This window comes from Ornithorhynchus anatinus, chromosome 2, assembly GCF_004115215.2.
Source record: "Ornithorhynchus anatinus isolate Pmale09 chromosome 2, mOrnAna1.pri.v4, whole genome shotgun sequence".
Taxonomy (NCBI): Eukaryota; Metazoa; Chordata; class Mammalia; order Monotremata; family Ornithorhynchidae; genus Ornithorhynchus; species Ornithorhynchus anatinus.
In genome coordinates, this window is record NC_041729.1 from 42,951,952 (window position 1) to 42,976,840 (window position 24,889).

The following is a 24,889-nucleotide window of genomic DNA, read 5'->3' on the forward strand; positions in this document are numbered from 1 at the left end:
TGTGCCTGTCACTGTACTAGGCATTAAGGTAGATTCAAGCAAATCAGGGTAGACAATTATAGGCCTCATGGTCTTAATCCCCAGTTTACAGAGTGTTTTCTACGATTATCCTTTGCATTTTTAAGAAATTCCAGTGACGGTGACCTTCAATCATGGATGAGTGTATGATTGAAATGGTTGTGTAGGATCCAAGGCCCCATTCTCACCGTACTCACACAAAGACTTCTAAATGTACCTTTGTGTTTATTGTTTACAGTGCAGATCCTTTTGGGTCTTTGCCTCATTGTCTCAGGGTTATCTTGAAACCTGCTCAGAAATAACCCCTTTATCTTGCCTGCACGGTGCCATGCTGGTCTGTCTGCTGCAGTCTTGCCCTAGTTTTTTGCAGAGATTCAGTTTTACCTCCTCATTAAAATATTTCTTCTTTATCCCTTGGTTTTGGCTTCTGCTTTCCAGTTCACCATGTAGCAGCTGTTTAGGTAGCCTCCTGTCATGTACATATCTGTAATTTATTTTTATTAGTGACTGTCTCCCCCTCCAAACTGTAAGCGCATTGTGGGAAGGGAATGTGTCAGTTATATTGTTCTGCACACAGTCAGTACTCAATAAATATGATTGACTGATATATTCTTGTCACACGTCTCATTCAGTGCAGATGTGCTAGGAGGCTGGCTTCATTCCCAAGCTTCAAGGTTTGGGATCCTGTCTTACCTATGAAGGATACTGATGGAATTGCTCAAGATGTCAGATATGGCACCTATAGGTGGCTCCAATTCTCATATTCTTTAAAGAATCCATAAAGAAGCCAACACGGCCTAACTACAGACTTGCAATTTTATAGTAAGCCTAATGCCATGTTAAGACTCTTCTTTGACTGTCTCTCAGAGGATCTGCTGGCTTCCTGGATTTGATTTTCAGCTTCCCAATTTATCATTGCATTACTGGTTAGAGTGACACCTAGGTAACAGAACTCTGTGACTGTGTTTACCTCCTTATTATCAATGTAGAACTTTGGTTGTATTTAGAGTTTCCCTAGAGCAATCAAATGTATTCCTCAATATTTTTCAGAATATCCATAGCACCTGACTGGTTTACATTTGTGTGTCTACTTAGATGTGTGACTGTAGGGTGCAGTGCCCTGCCAGGGCAAGTTTGACTGTCTGTAGGATTTTAGAAGTTGGTTGTAACATAATGAGTTGAAGTGTTTCCCGATGAAATGAAAGGAGTCTAGTGCTGCAAAGAATAAATTGAACAGTCTGAGCCTACTGTAATAATAATAATAATTATTATGGTATTTGTTAAGTGCTTACTATATGCAAAGCACTGTTATAGGTGCTGGGCTTGATACAAGGTAATAAAGTTGTCCCACGTGGGACTCAAAGTCTCAAATCCCTAATTTTCAGGTGAGGTAACTGAGGCACAGAGAGGTTAAGTGACTTGTCCAAGGTAACACAGCAGACAAGTGATGGAGCTGGGATTAGAACCCATGACCTCTGACTCCCAAGCCCGTACTCTTGCCACCAGACCATGCTGTACATTCCTTCTTTAGCCTATTGATTGATTGATTCATTCATTCATTCATTCATTCGTTCATTCACTCAATCATATTTATTGAGTGCTTACTTTGTGCAAAGCGCTGTACTAAGTGCTTGGAAAAGTACAATATAGCAATAAAGAGGGACAAACCCTGCCCACAATGAGCTACTGATGATTGGGAGTAGATGAGAGGGGCACTTTCGTTTCTAACACAATCACTAGCCATCTCTAGGACTTCGAGAATTTTAATGAACTTCTTGAGGCAGCCCAATTTACTAAGTAATTTCCAGAGTCCAGATTTAATAATGATGTCAAGTTTCTGTTAAGGTCTCTGAAAACAATATAGAAGATTCAGTGTTGTTCTTTGTGCCTCTTATATTTGTGATGAGTTTCAGTGACGATGTCCTTCACGTATTTGAAAGCCTTCATTTCTTCCTCTCCCACTCCCTTCAGCATCATCCCCACTAGCTCCCTTTATTCATTCCCCTTCCCAGCCCTGCAGCACTTACGTATATATCTGTAATTTATTTATTGACATTAGTGTCTGTCTCCCCTTCTAGATTGTAAACTCGTTGTGGGCAGGGAATGTGTCTTTTATGTTATATTGTACTCTCCCAAGCGTTTAGTATAGGGCTCTGCACACAGTAAGTATTCAGTATATACAATTGACTGATGATTTTCTTCACCAGCCAATATAGAAGGACACTGGCTAGGATCTTACCAGTAATGGAAGGTGAAATGTCTCAGTAAGAAACACTGTCCAGTAATTCACTTTCTTTTTGAAGATGGTGCTGTTGGGGGTGTCTTTGATATCCTGTGGCATTTTTCTATATGGAGGAGAAACCTGTGTAAGACTTTAATCAGGATCCCATTCATGCTTGTGAATTTCAGTGGCTTTGCTTTTAGCCCAGGTAATTTACTGTTTTTCATGACTCTGATGGTTGTGGTGACTTCCTCAGTAGTTGGATCAAGTGGTATCTCCTTACTGGCAAGATTTCCTGTATTTTGCAGGCCCTCATGCAAAATATAGATCTCTCTACCAGCACCAGGGCTTAGTACAGTGCCATCCAGCATGCCCTGAGTACCACGGGACAGTAGATCATCCCCCATAACTCTCCACCAGATGTCCATGTGACTTCTCTTGGTAACCCCCACCCCTTCCACCTGATGCAGCCTGGTGCTATCTCAACAAAACCTTGGGAAGACCATGGCAGCCCACGGCTCTAGTGGTCACTGTGGTCATGGTTGGGACTCTTGACTCTGAGCTGTGGGGAGCCCGAAATTCTGCTCCTCTAGCAACAGTATCCTAGGGATTTTGTCTAATTTTCATCTGTGTATTCTTTCCCGTTGCTTAATGTAGTGTTTTGTACACAGCAAGTGCTTAATAAATGCTATTCATTAATTCAGTCATATTTATTGAGCACTTACTGTGTGCAGAGCACTGTACTAAGCATTTAATTATAATAATAATAATATTTTATCTACCCCACAGCTTGAACAGTGCTTGGCACATAGTAAGCACTTAACAAGTACCATTATTATTATTATTGTATATTTGGGAGACTATCGAAGTGTGATTGCTGATTCTCCTGGATTTCTTGCTTGTCTGGGATGAAACTAGTTTTAGCTTCACTCATAAGAGGTTCTCTAATAGTTAATACAGGCACCTATCATTTTTTTAGTGATAGTAGAAATGCATGGTTTAGTAGAAGTCAACCTAGCTTTGGATTTCTTCTACTTTGATGTCCCACCTAAACAGAAGAGATTTAATGTGAAGCAATTTTTCTAAGAATAACACCTGCTGAATCAATCAATCAATGAAATATATGTCTTTTTATCCTACTCTTTCAGATGTTATGTGGGTTGGAATCAAAACCTCACTGAAGTCAATTTAGATCATACCTATTTCTTTCCCCTCTCTTTAAAGACCGCTTAGCATTGTAGGATAAAATTAATGGTTCTTAGATAATTTACTGCAGAGTTACAAGGCTACTGTTGAGCACCTGGGCTTTTCAACAGAATTGGAAGCATGGAGAATTTGGTTAATTATTCTTTTAGAGGTGTTCAAGGGAACCTTTGAGTTTAGGTTTTCCTTTCGACCTCGGATTAAGAGTCAGGATATAAATGAGAAAGCATAGGGATAAGGGATGGTAGACCAGAAGCAGTAGGAGAAGGGTTTTGAAAATAACCTTTCTGAGCTAAATTTTTACAAAAAGTAATCACAAAATCATATTCTTCCTTAAACCGCTATCAGGACTCATTCCACATTAGGAAAGTCAGGATCAGGACCAGAGGATTTGTCAGATTTTGCCCAGTTTCTTTTCTCGGTGGCTGCTCAGTGGCAGCAAACAGGAATCCTGCAGGTAATATGTGGGCAGTGAGAGTCTAAAGAAAAGAGAGGTAACAGCTGCAGGTGAGGATGGAGGGGGTCAGGGAAGAGCCACATACTTGGGGACTAGCAGAAGACCTATAAAGAAGGCAGTGTGACCTAGTGAATAGATTACAGACCTGGGAGTCAGACGTACCTGGGTTCTAATTCTGGCTCCACCGCTTGTATGCTGTGTGATCTTGGGCAAGTCACTTAATTTTTCTGTGACTCACTCACTTCATCTATAAAATGGGGAGTCAGAAATGTGAACCCAATGTGGGTCTTGGACTGTGTCCTCCTGGACTTGCCTGTATCTACCCCAGGGCTTAGTACAGTGTCTGGCACATAGTAAGCGATTGAGAAATATCATTAAAAAAGGGGCCGGGGGAGGGAGATGAGTGATTGTCAGGGGACAGTCAACCCTCCCCATCCCATACTGATTCTCTAGATTTTCACAGTATACACTGGATACAGTCTCTGAATAGATTTGCTCTTATGAGTTTCTTGTTTTCATATGAAAATATTCTTGCTACCACTATACCTAAAAGAGAATAACAATATTTGTGATATTTAAGCACTTTACTATGTGCCAATCACTGAACTAAACACTGGGGTAGATTCAAGATAATCAGATCAGACAGTCTCTGTCCCACATGAGGCTCTAAGGAGCATAATCGAGTAAAGAGAGTATTTTTAAGGGATTTGCTAAGCATTTACAATGTGCCAGACACTGTACTAAGTGCTGGGATAGATCAAGCAAATCAGATTGGATGCAGTCCATATGCGGCTCACAGTCTCAATCCCCATTTTACAGATGAGATAACTGAGACATAGCGAAGTGAAGTGACTTTCCCAAGGTCACACAGCAGACAAGTGGTAGAGCCAGGATTAGAGCCTAGGTCCTTCTGACTCCCAAGATGTGCTTTATCCACTAGGCCATGTTGCTTCTCAAAGTTGAGGTCTAGGTAGAATATCTGCTCTGTCCTTGAGACGATTGGTATCTGTGGGATGGCTATGTTTGAGTATGTACATATCTTTAAATTATATATTATAAATTATTTTTATTATTGTCTGCCTCCCCCACTAGTCTGTAAGCTTCTTTTGGGCAAGGAACATGCATTGTACTCTCCCACGCAATTAGTACAGTGCTCTGCACACAGTAAGAGTTCAGTAAATACCATTCATTCAGTAGTATTTATTGAGCACTTACTATGTGCAGATCACTGTACTAAGCACTTGGAATGTACAATTTGGCAACAGATAGAGACAGTCTCTGCCCAATGACGAGCTCGCAGTCTAAACGGGGGAGACAGACAGCAAAGCAAAACAGAACAAAAACAAAACAACATCATCAAGATGAATAGAATCAAGGGGATGTACACTTCATTAGCAAAATAAATAGGGTAATAAATAATACATACAAATGAGCACAGTGCTGAGGGGAGGGGAAGGGGAAAGGGGTAGGAGCAGAGGGTGGGGGGAAGGGGAGGGGAGGGGGAGCAGAGGGAAAGGGGGGCTCAGTCTGGGAAGGCCTCCTGGAGCAGGTGAGCTCTCAGTAGGGCTTTGAAGAGGGAAAGAGAGTTACCATTGATTGATAAATTTTAGATAAACTGCCACTTTGAAAAATTGAATTTGTTCAAATGTGGAATGCCTAACAGCACATGACAGGGAAGGATTGCTATCAGCATCAGAAGTCTTCTTCCAAATAAGGGACTCCTTTGGATTCTTTAAGCACCTGGGGAAACATAATTTAAAGCAACAAGAATTCTCAATGGGGCTCCAATCGAGATAATCTTAACACAGAAAATAACGTTAGGAGAAGCAGCATGGCATAGAGGATAGAGCACAGGCCTGGGATTCAGAAGGTCATGGGTTCTTATCCCTCCTCTACCACTTGTCTTTTGTGTGACCTTGGGCAAGTCACTTCACTTCTCTAGGCCTCATCTATAAAATGAGGTTTGAGACCGTGAGCCCCATGTGGAACTGTGTCCAACCCAATTTGCTTGTAACCATCCCAGGGCTTAGTACTGTGTCCGGCACATAGTAAGCACTTAGCGCACTTAGCAAATACCATTATTATGTGTTTCTTACAAACTCATAGGAACTTTTGAAATAAAAACAGAATTTTTCCTTTATTCCAAAATGGGTCTTCCTGAGTGGCCTTCAATGTTATTTTTGCATCACATCAGGATTGTGGTTCTTGAGCTTCTCTTTACTAGAGATTACATTTTTCTCATTTGGATATCGAAAATTCTTCCCTGTTGTAAAACATTTAGGAGCAAAGATACATATTAATTATTTAATCGTGCTTCTATTAATGCTAGTCTGTTCTTGCTTCAAACCCAATTTCTAATTATTTAATTTGCACTGAATTTGCTATGCAATTAATTCCCATAGCCTTAAAATAACAACACTAAGAAAACAAACTTGTTTGCCATGCTTTGAAAAAAAATAGGATTAAAGGTCTTTTTCTTTCCAGTAAAGAAAGAGGAGGAAAATCTTTAGCATTTCCAGCTGTTTCACATTTCTTTTCTTTTTATTTGCACAGTACTTTATGCTAAACTTATACATATGTATTATATGAGAACTTCCAAAAGGATACAGTCGAATGATTATGTATAGCTTTTAAGTTTTTTCCCCTTTTCCCTTTCACCGTTTGCAATGTCATCTTAGGCACTTCAAAATGTTTTTCCACTTGGAAAACATTCATCTCTGCTAATCTTCTTTTAGTGTTTGAGGCCTGCCACGTTCATGGACAGTGTGGAGACTCACCTGGAAGCTCTTCTCTGCTTTGAGATCACTGTGAGTGTTATATATTTCTCAAGTTCTATGGGGGCTCTGGCCCTGGATTGGTGAAGAGAAAGAAAGGGAAACTCACAGACAATCTAAAAGCAATTTTGTGAACGTAGGCCCACTGATGGAGGATCAAGCCGATCCAGATGTTAAATACTCAATAAGTGGAACAACTGGCTCCTATGAGCTAGCCAGTGGATCCATGAATGAATGAACTATGGATATTGGCCAATACTTTAATTAATTACCCAAGAATTGTTCCAGTAATGGATTCCTCATTCAGGCCCAAGGCTAAGTGTTTTCTCCTTTTCCAGATGTAACTCTTTCCAAATGGGTCCCAGAAGGCTTATTCTATGGTGCTCAAAGGAGTGGGACCAATGAGAAATAACCTTTCAGAACCCATTAGAACAACTATCAGAACCTCATTCAGTAAGATCTTACTCCGAGTTTAAATCATCACCCAAATTTTATTCCATTTTTCTATTAAAGTCGTACTTGAGTAAACTATTCCTCTGATTCCTAATTCCTAATTCTCTGCTTTCCTCAATCAGTGATACCATGCTCCTCACCTCGTATGGAGTCCCAGATTGATCTTGGCCTCTCTTTTCAGAGACAGTTTCATTCAAAATTGATACAGGCATTTCATGTGCCAAACTCTGAAGATACTTTATGTTTTCATTCATTGCAATGGGAAATTAACTAATAAGAAACAGGAGACAGGAAGAGACATATCCCTTATGGACATGGGGCAGAGTGTAGGGTGAGACTGTTTCACTTTGAAAAACCAAGCCTCTGATACTCTGGAGAAATAGTTCCAGACTCTTCTAGCCATCTTTACAGAAGTGAATAGCGCTGAGGGAGAGGTGGTGTGGGAATGGAAGAGGTGTGGTGAGAATAGGAGAGGGGCTGAAGCAAGTGGCCATCTCAAAGGGGTCTGTTGGAGTCTCTGATTTGGTTGAGATTCTGTCTCAAAAAGTTGTGATTCTAAACAGTGTGCGAGGGAGGGTTATATTGAGAAGGGGCCAGAGGATACCATGGAAAATGTTATACTGCTTTGCTATAAATAGAGAGAAGGTTGAATGAAGCCTTTAGTTTTGGTCACCTTGACTTAAAAAGGAAATACTGTAATAGAAATAGGAATCGGGCTAAAAAGGGAAATGGAAAAGATTTGAGGCAGCACTATGGAGAAAAGTAGAATGAGGAGAGATCAAAAGCATCCCTTTTTAGGAAGAAATGAATCGGACAATAGAGGTCAGCTTTCTAAAGAGAGGGATAAAATAAAAAAGGGGATATCTAGATATTCTTACTTTAAACGTGCAGCAGCCCCATGGCCGAGGGGAAATGTTTTCTGTATACTATGGCCCTGTCACACCAACCTGGGTCCACAATCCTATCCTGCCTTGCAGTGCTGTGGTGGGAAGGTCAGAAGCAGCAGCAATCTAAGGACTCCATGAACTAGAACATTGGGTAAGTAATGGTGGTTGCTGTTGTCATGGTCTTTACTCATGGTATGCTGGTTCATTCATTCATTCAGTCATGTTTAATGAGCACTTACTGTGTGCAGAGCTGCGTACTAAGCTCTTGGGAGAGTAGAATGGCAAAATAAATAGACACATTCCCTGCCCGCAAGGAGCTTACAGTCAAGAGGTTGTGACTGTTGGACTCTGAACTGCTGGGAATCTGAACTTCTAGTCCTCTAGGTATGGAATACTACTGTTTTTGTTTTTTTTTTTAGATTTTCCTTGGTGTGTATTTGTCCTTGCCTTACACTGTTTCAATGTTTCTGCCGTTTCACCTCTCCTTATGTGCCTGTCACTGGTCTCCTCTTGTCCCTTTTCTACTTAGATTGTGAACTCTTTGAGGGTGAACAGCATGTAGTAGAGCGCGTACACACAGTTAGGACTTGCTAAGCACTGTCACTACTACTACTAAAATAAGTACTAGTGTAGGTTCCAAGCAAGAGGTATCCAACTCAATAAATACATTAAGTTCAATTTTAAAAAGAGCTAATTTCATAACGTTTTCCTGCCAAGGTACCAACTTTATTGCCTATACTGCATAAACTGTCCTTAGCTGGGTCCAGATGGGGTTATGATGTAAGATGGTAACTTCTGATAAAAATGCATCTTTTTTTTTTAACCGAAGTGGAAAAGTGCTCACTATGTGCCAGACGCTAGACTAAGCATTAGGGTAGATACAGTGATACAGGTTGGACACACTTCCTGTCTGACATGGGGCTTACAGTCTAAGTAGGAGGGAGAATAGGCATTGAATCCGTATTTCACAGTTGAAGAAGAGTCACAGAGAAGTTATGACTTGCCCAAGTTCACACAGCAGAGAAATGGCAGAGGTGGGACTGGAACCTAGATCCTCTGATTCCCAGGCCCATTCTCTTTCCATTAGCCTTTGCTCCTTCTTCAGATAATCTTTACAGTGCAAAATTCTCCTGTGTGCTTAAAGCCGTACCCTTTAGGCACTTGGAATTCACTCTTCCCTCAGTCCCACACCTCTTATGTGCATATCTATAAATTATTTATTTATTCTAATATCTGTTTCTTCAACTAGACTGTAAGCGCACTGTGGTCAGGAACGTGTCTACCAACTCTGTTGTAGACTTCTCTGCATGCAGTAAGCGTTTAAGAAATACCACTGATTGACTGATTTGATCCATTAGATTGCAAGATCCTTGTGGACAGGGAATGTGTGTTTTCATTCTGTTATACTTTACAAATGATTTAATCCAGTGTGCTGAGCTCATTTAGAGCACTAGCATACCATTATGACAACTGCTATAATTTATGATTGTTTCAGTCTGGTGCAGGGAAATCGAAGTTTCAATTTGAGCTTTAACTTCCATGAAGTCTTAAACAGATTCCCTAAGGATTGTGCTTTTGTTGTTATGTTCAAAATATACAGGACTACAGAAGAGAAATTCTGACCACACCTCACAGTCACAGTCACCTCAGAATTGATCAAACCCCAACTCTTTACTAGGCACTCAATCAATAGTATTTATTAAGAGCCTACACTTCACTAAGCATAGTTCTAAGTGCTTGAGAGACAACAGACATAGCTAGGCTTATTCCTTGTTCTCAAATATTTTTGCAGTCATCAGTCAAGGGTATTTACTGCATGTTTGTTATTTGCAGAGCATTTTACTAAGTGCTTGGGAAAGTAAAATACAACAGTGTCCACAGTGAATTTACTGTCTAGAGAAGATCTTACAGTCTAGAGATAGACTGACAAAGAGTAAAAGCAAGGGGAAAGCCAAGAAGTAAACTTGGATGCCAATTTATCATCACAATGGGGTATAATTTCTTGAAATAATGTTTTTACTGACTTTTCAGTTCCATGCCTCTTGCTTATAAAGGGAAATAATAAAATATCCATAAATTGGGGTTAAATAGTGCTTGATAGGCATCTATCAGAGGCACTGTTCATAATGAAAAGTATTCCGGATATTTTGAGAGGGGTGCAGATAGTTTCTAAGAAGTATTTTCATAGAAGCAGCCTGGTCTAATGGAAAGAGCACAAGCCTGGGAATTGGGAGCACTGGATTCTAATCCTGGCTCCATCATTTACCTGCTTTGTAATCTTGGACAAGTCACTTAACTTCTCCGGGCCTCAGTTTCTTCATATCTAAAATGGGAATTAAATCCTACTCCCTCCTACTTGAACTGTGAGCCCCATGTGGGACGGGGACTATGTCCGATCTGATTGTTCTGTATCTATACCAATGAGTAGGAAGTACAGTTCTTGGCCCAAGGTAAGCGTTCAACAAATGCAATGCTAATAAATGCTTAACAAATCAGAAATTAAGACATTTTTGGTGAGTGTATCTAAGATCCCACCTGTAATGGCTTCAGGACTTTCACCCTTCATAAGGCAGGCTTGGGGGATTTCATCTCCTGAGTGGCAGCCTTAAGACTTCCCTAAATTAAACCTGGATCTTGCTTCAGGTTTGACATTTCTGTCCAAATTGAGATTATAGAGAATTCAGTGCTTGGATCAGGCTGCTGGGGCACTCAGCCCCAGGCTTCCCTCCTCTTCCCCAGGTGGCCTGGCACCAGCAGTAGGTGTTTCCAGCCAAAAGGATTTCTCAGATCCCAATATGGTTTTTTTCCTTTTTCTCCTTTAATGTTAAAGTTAAAGAGCTGAAGAATTAAGCTAAGCCTCAGGAGGTCATGATTTTGGTATAACACGAGGGAAGAATTATGGAACATTCTTCCCACAACATAAATCTGTCCTGGGTATAACACGATCCACAAGTTGGCAGCAGTAGGTTTGGTTAAGAAGAAACAGTTCTGTGCATTCTTGTGACATCGGCAAGCTGTGAGACTGCTTTGCTCCTGAGCCTCTGCTCCATCCTTTGTGTACAGTATTTAATGGGGGTTTTGTATATTTTTACAACTTGATAGTATTGAATACAGAGAAATAAAAATGCAAGATGAGGGAGAAAAGCATTCTGCTTGGGATGGATATAACAATCATATAGGAAATGAAAAATAATAAATAATGTCAGTCCTGGTGGTATCTAAGAACCATTTACTTTCTCAGGTGCTTAGTGCAGTATTGCACACACAGTAAGTGCTCAGTAAATACCATTGATTGATTGATTAATTTACTACCTTGCTCATTAATTTCCACTGAATCAATGGCTACTACAATTCAATTTTCCTGTTACATAAGGCTCTTCAAGAATATAGCTACCATGTTAGGGCAGAAATAGAATCTGTATTTGATTATTTGAACATGGCTAGATTGGTTTTAAAGTGAGTGGGCAGGAAAGGCCCAGACCATAAATTAATAGTTCAATGGAGAACATTCCAGGAATGAAAGGTTGTCATTCATCATTTTTTTGTAAGGTATTTGTCGATTACTTACTATGTCCCAGACGCTATTCTAAGTGCTAGGGTAGATACAAATAAATCAGGTTGGACCCAATCAATGACCCACATGGGGCTCACAGTCTTAATCCCCAATTTACAGATGAGGGAACTGAGGCCCAGAGGATTTAAGCGAATTGGCCCAGGTTACACAGCAGATGTAGTGGATAGAGCATGGACCTGGGAGTCCGAAGGTCATGGATTCTAATCCCATCTCCACCACTTGTCCGCTGTGTGACTTTGGGCAAATCACTTCACTTCTCTGGGCCTCAGTTACCCCATCTGTAAAATGGGGTTCCAGACTGTGAGTCCCACGAGGGACAGGGAATGTGTCCAACCCAAGTTGCTTGTATCCAACCCAGCACTTAGTAGAGTGCCTGACATATAATAAGAGCTTAACAAATGCCATAATTATTAATTATTATTATTGTTATTACTAGATGGAACCAGGTCTAGAACTCAGGGCCTTTTGTGTCCCTACCCTGTGCTCTAACCACTAGACCATACTGCTGTGACCTGGTTGATGAAAAACCACTGTCCGTGAAAATGGGTGAGACCCCAAAGAGCAAACTGGCATCAGAATAGTGTTCACACAAATATTCTCCTTTTGTTTGCTATTGAAACTACCTGTTGTTGTGCTTGTCAGTTTCTGAGTATACCGTTGAGGTTCAGGCTCTCTCCAAAGGAGACGTAGAGCCATCCCATTCCCAGTGACTTCATGTCAGACCATTTTGTTGGCCGTTTTTCATCATCATTATCACAATAACTGTGTATTTAAGTGCTTACTATGTTTCAAGCACTGTATTAAACCCTGGGAAAGATAACTGGATCCCATGTTGGGCTCATTCATTCATTTATTTATTCAATCATATTTATTGAGTGCTCACTGTGTGCTTACTATGTGCAGAGCACTGTACTAAGCACTTGGGAAAATACAATACAATAATAAACAGTGATGTTAAGTTAGGAAGACTTGCTATGAAGAGCTTGGAAAAAATCATGAAAGTGTGGATAAAACAATTGCCACAAAAATACAAATTGTCAACTCTGTGGTGTTTCCAGTGACAATGTATGGATCCAAAAGCTGTACAGTGACAAAACAGGATAGGAAAAGCATCGATTCTTTTGAAATGTGGCTTTGGAGAAGGTTTTTGCAAATACCATGGACTTCCCGAAAAACAAGCAAATGGATTTTAGAGCAAATTAAACCTAAGTGGTCTTTGGAAGGCCATATAACTAGACTTAGATTAGCATATTTTGGACACATCATCAGGAGGACTAATTCGTTGGAGAAGACACTAATGCTAGGAAAAATCCAGGGAAGGCTTGGAAGAGGCAGACCAGTAACTAGATGGATAGAGATGATAACAACGATAATGGAAGAACTGTTAGAAAGGTTGTAGATTATGGCAGAGGACAGGTTGTTCTGGAGAAAGTTTATCCTTGGAGTCGCTTCTGTTCATTTATTCAATCGTATTTATTGAGCACTTACTTTGTGCAGAGCACTATACTAAGCACTTGGAATGTACAATTTGGCAACAGATTATGACCGATTGATTGATTGATGTGCAGGCTGAGCCAAATTAGAGGGCTCTGCTCTGAAGGTCTCTGGCTAGGTGGCTGGCTGGCTGGCTGGCTGATTGCAATCAGGGCACCAGCTTCTTTCAATCATACATTCTCACCCTTGGCCCTCCCACAGTCTCTCTGGGTTGAGGTTTTTTCTACTCTTAAGGACAGCTGAGATCCTAATCTCGATCCAGCCGATTCCGTCTTCCAAAGCTGTGTATTGTGTCTGCTTTCCTCACCTGGACTTCCGTGTTCTCCTGGAGCTACTCTCCATTTGGCTAATCCTGCCACTTTCAGAGCTGCTGGATAACTTCCAATCCTTAGACCGTGGGTGCACTCAACTCCTCGTGTGATAATAATAATAATAATAATAGTAATAATGTTGGTATTTGTTAAGCGCTTACTATGTGCAGAGCACTGTTCTAAGCGCTGGGGTAGACACAGGGTAATCAGGTTGTCCCACGCAAGGCTCACAGTCTTCATCCCCATTTTACAGATGAGGTAACTGAGGCAAAGGGAAGTGAAGTGACTTGCCCACAGTCACACAGCTGACAAGTGTCAGAGCCGGAATTCGAACCCATGACCTCTGACTCCCAAGTCCGTGCTCTTTCCACGGAGCCATGCCGCTTCCCATATGTCTAAAGCAGTACTGAGAAGCAGTGAGGCCTAATGGGAAAGAGCACAATTCTAGAGGACTGGGATTCAAATTCTGGCACCTCCACAAGTCTGCTGTGTGACCTTGGTCAAGTCACTTAACTTTGTGCTTCACTTCCCTCATCTGTGAAATGGGGATTAAGACTGTGAGTCCCATGTGGGACAGGGACCGTGTCCAACCTGATAAACTTGTATCTACCACATTGCTTAAAACAGTGGTTGACATATGCTAAGCACCTAAATACCAATTTTAAAAAGTAATAGTTATTCTTTTCTAAAGACCCATTCCAACTGGTACTCTCTCCCTTTCTGTCCCTTTAGAGAAGTTTTCTCTCTTCATTTTCTGAAGCAACCACAAGATAACTCTGCTCTGGTGTAAAAAAATCAGAAGATTTCAGGGATTTAGTCATTGGAGGGAGGGACATCTCTCTGCTGAAGAGCATTAGCTGTGAATCTTGGCGTTCAAAGGTGGTGGCTGAGAAACAGCAATTCCCCCTACCCTGCCTTTTTGGAGGCCATGATGGCACCCTCCAAAACCGGTCGAGGAGGAAAATGGGACTTAAAACACATTTTGCCGGGCAGGTATCATGACATGATGGCTTTGGATAGGGCATTTTGTGGAAATACCCTAGTTTTGTGAGATCCTAGAGTGTTTCCCCATGTGTAATTCTGAGCCTTCCATTCACTCTAGAGTTTTGCTTTCTCCTCCAAGGTCCACATGATCTCTAGTGCTGTGTCCAAACCACGTAACATGGCAGCAAGAGCTGCAGTGAAGGGAAGATCTGCCTTGAAAATTAAAAAATGTACCTAAAAGTGCCTGATTCCATATCAGTGCCTGATAAAGGACGAGCACCTAGACAATGGCCAGTTAAGTCCTGCCTCAACCTTCCTCAAATATGGAAAAAGAAGGGAAATCTCAATGGTCCCCAGCCACCAGTCAAAATTTGTCTTTGGGAGGATAGAAGCTGCTGATTCTTTGGGATTCAGCACCAATAGAAAGACTCAAACCAAAATTCCCCTGCCTGTGGTACTGAGCTGAGTTCTATACAAACATCTCTAACACACACAGCCCTTCTCTCCAGACACTTAAATGCATACTATTTAAAGAGTACATTTGTGAATTTACCAGTTTCCTTATTTCAGAATTCTTTTAGATGTATTTTAATTTATTTAATTTCTTAATTTTAGTTACACGACTCCCAAGCATCTCATCTATTTCACCTCTGACCTCTCACCCACATCCTGCCTCTGGCCAGGAACTCCCTCACCCTTCATATCTGACCGACAATCAATCTCCTCACTTTCTAACCCTTATTAAAAGCACATCTCCTTCAAAAGGCTTTCCCCAACTAAGTCCTCATTTCCTCTTCTCCCATTCCTTTCTCCGTCACCCTTGCACTTGGATTTGCTCCCCTTATTCACGCCCCCTCATGATTCATATTCATGATTGTCGTCCCCTTAGACCATACGTTTGTTGTTGGCAGGGAACATGTCTACAAACTCTGTTATAGTGTACTCTCCCAAGGGCTTAGTACAGTGCTCTGTATACAGTAAGTGCTCAATGAATAAAATCTATTAATCCTTCCATATTATCAATTAATGCTATTTAATAATCATGGCATTTACTGAGCAATTACTAGGTGCAGAGCAGTGTACTAATCTGTGCAATACATTAGGGTTGGTAGACACAAGCCCTCTCTCTAGGAGTTTACAGTCTATTATTTGGGGAGCCTGCCTACCCTTCCTTTTATTTTCCATGCCCTCTTGGTTGAGTTCTGATTTCCAGACTTGCACAGGATCCTGAAATTCATGTCAACGTAAAGCATTTTGAGTTTCAGAGCTTCAGAGGGCAGATCTGTGAATAGCACACTACCCTTCCCATTGAGCTCTGCGATTAAATTCCCCTTTTCTTGGATGTGAAGCCAGGAGTTTCTCGGAGACAACCATCGAACAAATCCACAGGGGGCAGTTTATTGTCACGTCGACAAAATCCTTTCTGCCTCCACACACCGGGGCCCTCCTGAGCGTACGGCATCCTAGCAGGCTTCAAAAACACAGATGAACTTTAAAACCACTGGCTGAATTTTGTTATTCCTTTTTTTAGCCTCATAATGAAAAAGTAAGCAAACAAGAAATATGCTGATCCCTAAGCTGACTCAATTTTCTGAAGCAATTTAATTTCTTAGCTTTGATCTGATACCAGAACCCAAAGGACTTGCTATTTCTAAATAATGAGTCTAATGTTTATGCTCTGAGTCTGAACTTTTCTGGTTTTGGAAAAAATGTGACTTTACATAAAAGTCCTTTGATTACCAGATCTGCAGTCACAGGAGTTTTCAATACAATAATGAAAAGGCCTTTCAGATTGCAAGCTTGAATCCAGCTCAGCACGCTACTCCTCGAAAAGGGAAGAACTCGGCAGAACAATGACACTATTAGTCTTCTCATTGCCGTGTTGTGTTAGTTGTGTCGCTAATGGAATGCCAGAGACATGGGGAGGCGAGGTGCTGCCTCTTACAGCCGGCAAGCTTTGAACTGGGTGGTCGCTGGGACTCGCTCCCTTCTCTTGTGTTTCATCAAGTCTTAGCACTGATCTCTCCTAAAAGGAAGTAGTTGGAAGGCTATTTTGGTGGGTTGTTATTTCAAACCCAATCTTTATGCATCACTAGCCAGGGAAGGCTCCATGGTGCAGTGACAGGAGAGCCAGCTTCTAAACATATCTTAGGACAAAACATAATCTTTTTCTTCCGCTCCCTCTTTTCCCCTCCTTTTCATTCTCACTGAGTCTAAGTCTCTCCCCCCTCCGACTGTCTGTCTGTCTCTCTCTCTCTCACCCTAACCCCTTCCCTTCCTTCCCTTATTTCTTCTCTTCTTTTCGTCCTTCTTTTCTTCCTCCTTTCCCTCTCTCCAACACCCACCCATGCAGGAGATCCTGTTAAATGTAAAGAAGAAAAAGCATGCAGTTTCTGGTCTGGTTGGTTTATCAGTGTAGCCATTTGGGTTTAATCAAAATCACTGACCAATCGTATTTTTGCGGAGAAGCTGTTTTTTAGGCTTGGTGATGAAATGTGATATTCTTCAGACAATAGGAATCACAATCACACAATGATTATCTCTTGTGGATAAATCAGTACAACCACCTAGTGAAGAGTCAGAGACAGTCACTGGCAATATACATGAGATTTGATCCAGCTTGCATAGAGATTGATGTAAAGGTAACAGCAGAGGAATAACACTTTGCAGGTAGTTGTCTCACATGTTCCTGTTAAGAATCTCAGTTCCTATCTTTGGCATTGCTGTTCCCATTCTTCAGAGGGAAAAGGCCTTGTGGTCACTGGAAGAACTGGGAATAGAATCTAGAGTCTCCTGACTCAGTATCCCTTTTGTTAAATGGGCCAGGAAGCTGGATGGAGCCAATCAAGAGGCTACCTGATCAGTTCCCTAAAATGGCTTATGTGGCTTCCTTTGAATGTACAAATAACAATTCCATTCGATTGAGTTGGAGATAGAGCTGTTGCTTCTATTCAAGTGACCTATGCATTATGAGCAGATCTTCCTAAAAGTAATACTACTAATAATAACGATAATCCTACTAATAATAACTGTGGTCTTTGCTAAGCACTTTGTATGTACCAAGCTCTGTTCTAAGCACTGAGGTTGTAACCACATAAAGAGATTGGGCCAAGTCCCTATCAAAATCTAAGGGGAAGGTAAAGTTTTGAATCCCCACTTTAGAAGATGAGAAAATGGAGGCATAGAGAAGTCGAGTGACTTGCCCAAGGTCACCCAACAGGAAAGTGATAGAGCTGGGATTAGAACTCAGGTCTTCTGATTCCCAAGCCTGTGCTGGGAGTAAAATTTCAGATTTTAAAATGCTTGAATCTGCTCCTCAAGGTCCCTTCTGCCCTGTAAATTGTTCTTGGAGAAAATTGAAAATTTAATCAAGAATGTGTGAAGCTTTTTAAATAATTGGAATAGAATTGCTCTACATTATGTTATAATTTCTAAAATTAAATTTAGAAATAGGCTTAACTATTCCAAATCTTCTATTGAAAGCCTTCTTCTAGTCTCATCTATGAAATTCCTATAAGATTGTGAATGCCCCACAGGACAGGGACTGTGTCTAATTCCCACCTGTGTATTCTCTCCCAGTGCTTAATGCAGTGCTTTGCACAGAGCGAGCACTTAATAAATACTATTACTACTATTTTTTCCATTAGGCCACCCTGACCCCCAGGCTCTGCCCCATCTTCCTTTTTTGCACCCCTGGCATGCAAGTTCCCAGGGTCTGCATGCACCATGGATTTCCTGGATTACTTTTTAGAGCCCAGCCTGTCATCTGATTTGGGGAGGGGGTGCGCTGATAGTTTTATTCAATCCCCCAACTAATGGGTAACCTCTTTTTAGGACCATGTGGTACAGTTCTGGATCTGCCCCAGGATTTAGGACAGTGTTGGACACAGAGTAAGCTATTATTATGATTAGTAATAATCATAAAAATGGTATTTGTTAAGGATTGCTACATGTCAGTACTGCTATAAGCACTGGGGAAGATACAAGCTAATCAGTTTGGACATGGTCCCTGTCCCACGTGAGGCTCCCAGTCTTAATCCCCATTTTACAGATGAGGGAACTGAGGCTCAGGGAAGTGAAGTGACTCGCTCAAGGTCATACCGCAGACAAGTGGTGGAGCTGGGACTTGAACCCAGGTCCTTCTGACTCCCAAGCCTGTACTCTCTCTACTCGGCCATGCTGCTCCCTATTATTCTTTTTATTCTTGTTCTTGTTCTTACTACTACTATTACCACTATTACTTGGGACCCAGAGTTTGGGCTTAAGTTAACTGATTTGAATAGGAGGGCCCAGACATCAGGACAATGGGGTCTGTTTTTTACCAATCTCATTCTGTGTGATCTTTGGGGTGGGAGCGTTTGACCAGAGGATGGGAGGAACAAGGGGTAGCTGAATCTTTGGAGATGGAGCAGTATCTCTGAATGTGCTGGAACTACAACCCTGAATATTAGATTGACTAGAAATTCTGTCAGCTATAAAAAGGATTGGAGAGAACGTCTACTTTCTTACAAATGTAAAACAGGGAAATCTGAAACCACATGTACCTTCAGCTAATTAACAACTATGTGAAACTCTTAGGGATGAGATTTTTTAGGGGTCACCATTCCCGACCCAACAAACTTCTGAAATCTTAGGCTGCTATATTAGGCTTTTACCTTCAGAAACACCAGATGCTTTCGAAGGACGTGGTAAAAGAGAACTGGGAAGGAGAAAACAGGGAATGAAAGAGATTTTCAGAAAATACTTGAAAGTACCTTACTTTACCTGGGAGAGACTTCTCAGTTTTTCCCTTTCTGATTTCTCCTCCATTTTCTGTTTCTTTCCTCCTTCCCTTCCCTTCCCTTCCCTTCCCTTCCCTTCCCTTCCCTTCCCTTCCCTTCCCTTCCCTTCCCTTCCCTTCCCTTCCCTTCCCTTCCCTTCCCTTCCCTTCCCTTCCCTTCCCTTCCCTTCCCTTCCCTTCCCTTCCCTTCCCTTCCCTTCCCTTCCCTTCCCTTCCCTTCCCTTCCCTTCCCTTCCCTTCCCTTCCCTTCCCTTCCTCTCTCCTTTCTCTCTCCTTTCTCTCTCCTTTCTCTCTCCTTTCCTTTCTCTCTCCTTCCTCATCCCCTCCCGTGGACTGCAGGAAAGAGGAAAAAGCATATATGTGGGTGTCAGGAGATCAGGGTTCTAGTCTCAGCTCTGCCAGTAGTCTGTTGTGTGATCTTGGGTAAATGACTTAACATTTCTGGGCCTTAGTGGGCTCATCTGTTGCTTTGATCTTGTGTATCTCTCTGCCAATCCCTTGCTCACATCTTGCCTTTGGCCTGAAACGTCCTCCCTCCTCACATCGGACAATTACTCTACCCTCCTTCAAAGCCTTATTTAAGGCACATCTCCTTCAAGAGGCCTTCCCTGACTAGGCCCCTTTTTCCCTCACTCCCATCTGCAACACTCTGACTTGCTCTCTTCATTCATCCCTTGGTCCCAGCCCCACAGAACTTATGTAAATATTTGTAATTTATTTATATTAATGTCTGTCCCCCTGGCCCTTGACTGTAGCCTCATTATGGGCAAGGAATGTGTCTGTTTACTGATGTATTGTAATCTCCCAAGTGCTTAGTACAGTGCTCTGCACAGAGTAAGTACTTAATAAATACAATTGAATAAATGAATGTATAAAACAAGGGTAGGAAACTGCCCTTCCTCCTTCATATCCCTGCTCAGGATAGAGATTGTGACTGACTTGATTATCTTGTGATTAGCACATAGTAAGCAGTCAGTAATTGCCATGATTATTGTAGTTATTTTCTGAAGTCTCAGTGGTAACTGCGGCTGGCCATGACTTCATGTTGCTATGGAAGACAGTATGGAATGCCCCTCTTTTAAAAAAAATAATATTTGTTAAGCACTTACTATGCACCAGGCACTGTACTAAGCACTGGGGTAGATGCAAGCTAATCAGCTAGGACATAGTCCATGTGCTACATAGAGCTCACAGTCTTAATCTCCATTTTACAGATGAGGTGACTGAGTCAGAGAAGTTAAGTGGCTTGTCCAAGGTCACACAACAGACTCGCACCACGCTACCCCACTCAGGTGTTTATGGATACTTAACTCCCTTGGAGTGTACAGCAGGAGGCCAACAGAGATGGATTTTGGCAGCTGGGGGCTGTGGTGGAGGGCTGGAAGGGGTGGTTTGAGCAGAGGGGAAGAGAGAGAGAGGGAACTTGAACTGGTCCATTTCTAGCTCAACCCACCTTCTCCAGATCCTCAGACAATGCTGTTGGCTTCCCATTGGCAGTGAGCACTACCAGGGTATTTGGAGAAGGAGGATGGAGGGCTTGGAGGAAAACCAGGAAAGCCGCACCTCTTCTTCTCTGCCTTAATCCCGGCTCTGCCACTTGCCTGCTGGGTGACTTTGGGCCAGTCACTTCACTTCCCTGGACCTCAGCTACCTCATCTGTAAAATAGGGGTTGAAACTGTAAACCCCACGTGGGACAGGGACTGTGTCCAACCCAATTTGCTTGTATCCACCCCAGCGCTTAGTATAGGGCCTGGCACATAGTAAGCACTTAACAAATACCACAGTTATTATTATTATTGCCACTTCAAGGAAAGGGATGGACCACCAGGTGACCTCTAAAGTTGACTGGTGGTTACAGGGTAAAATCAGCATCTTTTTTCTGGCCTGTAAAGTAAACCATCAGGTGGGCAATAAATATTAAACAATTAATCAATTAAGAGACAAGGAATGGGTCCTCTCTCCATTTTACCTTGATAATTCTCTTTCTAGAGCTTGAAAAAGAAATCCATGGAAAGCTTTTTGGCAGTTTTCTCTGCTGTGAAGTTCCATAGGCCAATCTAGGGGAGACTTGGGTATTTTAAACTCCTTGGACTGATGTACCCTGGGGCCTCCAATGAAAAGGCAGTTTGTTTGGGGAGATTTACTGCTGTCCTCCTGTCGAATCTGCGGAGCTCATCCTGACAAGAAAGTGGCTTACACCCCTGCAGCTGTCTGCATATTTCCCCTTGTCTTCCAGAGTTTTACTTTTCTTAGGAAATTATAATTGTGAAAACACAGAAGGTCATGTGTTAAATGAACTTGGAGGCTGTTCAAATATGTTTCAGGTTTGAAACTATTTAGCAGCAATGCCCAAGTGGTGATTTCATAACAAAGGAATGGTTAATTTCACACTTCAGATAACATTTCCCCCGGAAAGTAGCAAAGCATGTTGGTACAAAAATTATTAAAGGTCAAAGAGACGAGAGAGACATAATCAGTCATTAGTCCAGATAATTAGATATTAAAGCAGACAATGAAAAACCAATTCCACTTGAGCGAGTTAAGACTTTGTACCTTATCATTAAATCAGCTGGCTACACAATTCCAGTTGAGAAAGGTAGCATTTATCAGGTGGAATGTCTAACAAGGTGCAGTGAGAGGGTAATCACAGCAAATACCTGTTTCCCCACACAGGAACAGGTAAGTAGGCTTGGAAATGGTGTGACAGGTAATGGGGAGGTTTCTTTGTTCCCAAATCCTCAACTCCATAACCAGGGAGAATAGATCTGGGCTTTTGCTCACATGACATAGATACCGTTAGAGAAAATAGAACAACTCTTCTCTTATGGACTCTCCCAAGTGCTTATTACAGTTCTCTGCGGTCAGTAAGTGGTCAATAAATATCACTGATCAATTGATTAAGCCTTAGGAATTCTGATTCTGAACCTTTATTTTTGTGATATTTATAAAGTGCTTACTATGTGCCAGGGACTGTACTAAGTGCTGTGATAGATACAAGTTAATCATGTTGGACACAGTCCACAGCCCACGTGGGGCTCACAGTCTTAATCCCCATTTTACAGATGATAATAATAATAATAATGTTGGTATTTGTTAAGCGCTTACTATGTGCAGAGCACTGTTCTAAGCGCTGGGGTAGACACAGGGGAATCAGGTTGTCCCACGTGGGGCTCACAGTCTTAATCCCCATTTTATAGATGAGGGAACTGAGGCACAGAGATGTTAAGTGACTTGCCCACAGTCACACAGCTGACAAGTGGCAGAGCTGGGATTCGAACTCATGAGCCCTGACTCCAAAGCCCGTGCTCTTTCCACTGCGCCACGCTGCCCCATAATAATGATAATAATGATAACTCTATTTGATAAGCACTGACTATGTACCAACCAAGTATTGTGTTGTGCAATGAGGTAGGTACAATCAGAGCAGATCCAAACCCCATTCCACAAGGGGATCACTGTTTAAGGGGGAAGGAGAACAAGTATCCCCATTTTTCATAGAAGGAAAATGAGAAGGAAGATGAGGGAGCTGAAGCACCGAGAAGTCAAATGGCTTGCCCAAGGTCATACAGCAGACATGTGGTGGAACCAGGATTGGAACCCATGTCCTCTGACTCTCAAGCCCATGCTCTTTCCACTGGGCCATGCTGTTTCTCAATCTCAATCTCAGTCATAATAATAATAATAATAATAATAATGATAACTCTATTTGATAAGCACTGACTATGTACCAACCAAGTATTGTGTTGTGCAATGAGGTAGGTACAATCAGAGCAGATCCAAACCCCATTCCACAAGGGGATCACTGTTTAAGGGGGAAGGAGAACAAGTATCCCCATTTTTCATAGAAGGAAAATGAGACACAGAGCAGTTACGTGACTTTTCCAAAGTCACACAGCAGGCAATCAATGGAACTTGGTTCCCCCAGTAAATTAGTTTAGGCTGCCTTTGTTCAGGGTACTGGGATAACTGCTGCCAGCATCATGATGCGTTGAAATAATCATTCCAGATTGACTGCCAAGGACTCACTAATTATAAAAGTGTCACCTATAGTAATTGCCTTTCACCAAATCTCTCTGAGTCAGTCCTAAGACTTCTAGATTGCAGAAAGACACATGGAGGCAGACAGGAGAGAGGACTCAAAGTACAGTCTCATCATCACATTTCAATCTCTAGAGCAAGATCTCAATTATATGGAATTGGAAATGGCTAGTTTCTGGTTCACTGAGAGGACAGGGTGGAATCAGGAGGGTGGGAATGAGGAAATGAAATCCAGCCCTAGGATGTATGGCGGCAGCTCTCTATTTTATTGTCTATTTTACTGTCTAAGCTCCTTGAAGGCAGGAATTGTATCTACCAACTCTTTCGTAATGTATTCTCCCAGGTGCTTAGTACAGTGCTCTGCACACAGTAAGTGATCAACAAATGCCATCTATCGAATGATTGATAGTGGAAAGGAAAAGAGGCTGGAGGTTAATGCTTGGGTGGGAAAGAAAAAGAACAGGGAGGTGAAGTGTTAGTGACAGCTCAAAAAACTGTCAACTCAGGTCTTTCTAGCCATACAGAGGATCAGGGGGATCTGAAATCTAACTCAATGTCATATCAGTGTGGCTGCCTCCCTAAACACATCTAGCCCAAAGCAAGGGGTAGTCAGAGCCTCTTTGGTGACCTGAATGAGAGGTTCCTAGGGGCCCCCAATTTATGACTGGGAGGAGGGGGGATATTCTAATATATGAGGGAACTACACTGATCTCTATCCACTTTTAAATTGCAGGACCTTGGGGGTCACTGGAGTTTCAGGGTCAAACTCTGACTAGACAGAGGGTAGGGGAGGCCAGGGAGCTCTCATTTAACCCCTGTATTCACCTTCCTCTTCCTTCTTCTCCCCAGCCCGTGGAGTCCAAAGCACCCCACCCACTCCCACAGATCCAAAGTACGTCCCAGGTGGTGACTTCCAGCAGGACCTTGAAACATCTATCAGACTTCCCAAGCTCTCCAGGTAACAACAACAAAGTCTGTTTGTGCCACCTTGCCCTGTGGGTGAAACCAGCTAGGTAATTCCCGGGAGTGACCTTTAGAGCAATACCTGCCGATAACACCGCAGGTTGGAAAAGGAGGCATTTTTATGACCACTGCCAATCCTGTCTCCAGATATCACAGTGATGCTGATGACGTTGCTGATGATTTTTAAATCTTTGAATCACACCTGGATGCCTAGGTCAGCAAACATTTGAAGTCAGGCTATGGGAAAATCAAGCAGTCAGTGGTATTTATCGAGTGCTTACTGTGTGCAGAGCACTGTTCTAAGTATTCGGGAGAGTACATTACAGAGTTGACAGACACAATCCCTGTCCACAGGGAGCTAACAGTCTAGAGGAGGAAGGTTTTACAGGTCCAGGAGCTGGCTGAGTCCCAGCCTTGTCATCCTTGATAAGAATCTGGTACCAGGCACTGCAACAGGGTTAGAGGCCACTCTCCTGGGAGTCAGAGCTCATTCAGTGCTCTGGTGGCTACAGGGAAGCAGAAGCTGGGAGGAGGGTGAGGAGAAGGAGACCCTCAAGACTGTAAGCTCATTGTGGGCGGGAATGTGTCTATTTATCATTATACTATACCCTCCCAAGTGCTTAGCACAGTGCTCCACATACAGTAAGCACTCAATAAATACAAATGAATCAATGAAGCCCAGGCCAGTGCCTGCTTTTCCATAGACTGAGGCCCACTAAAGGGCGGGTACT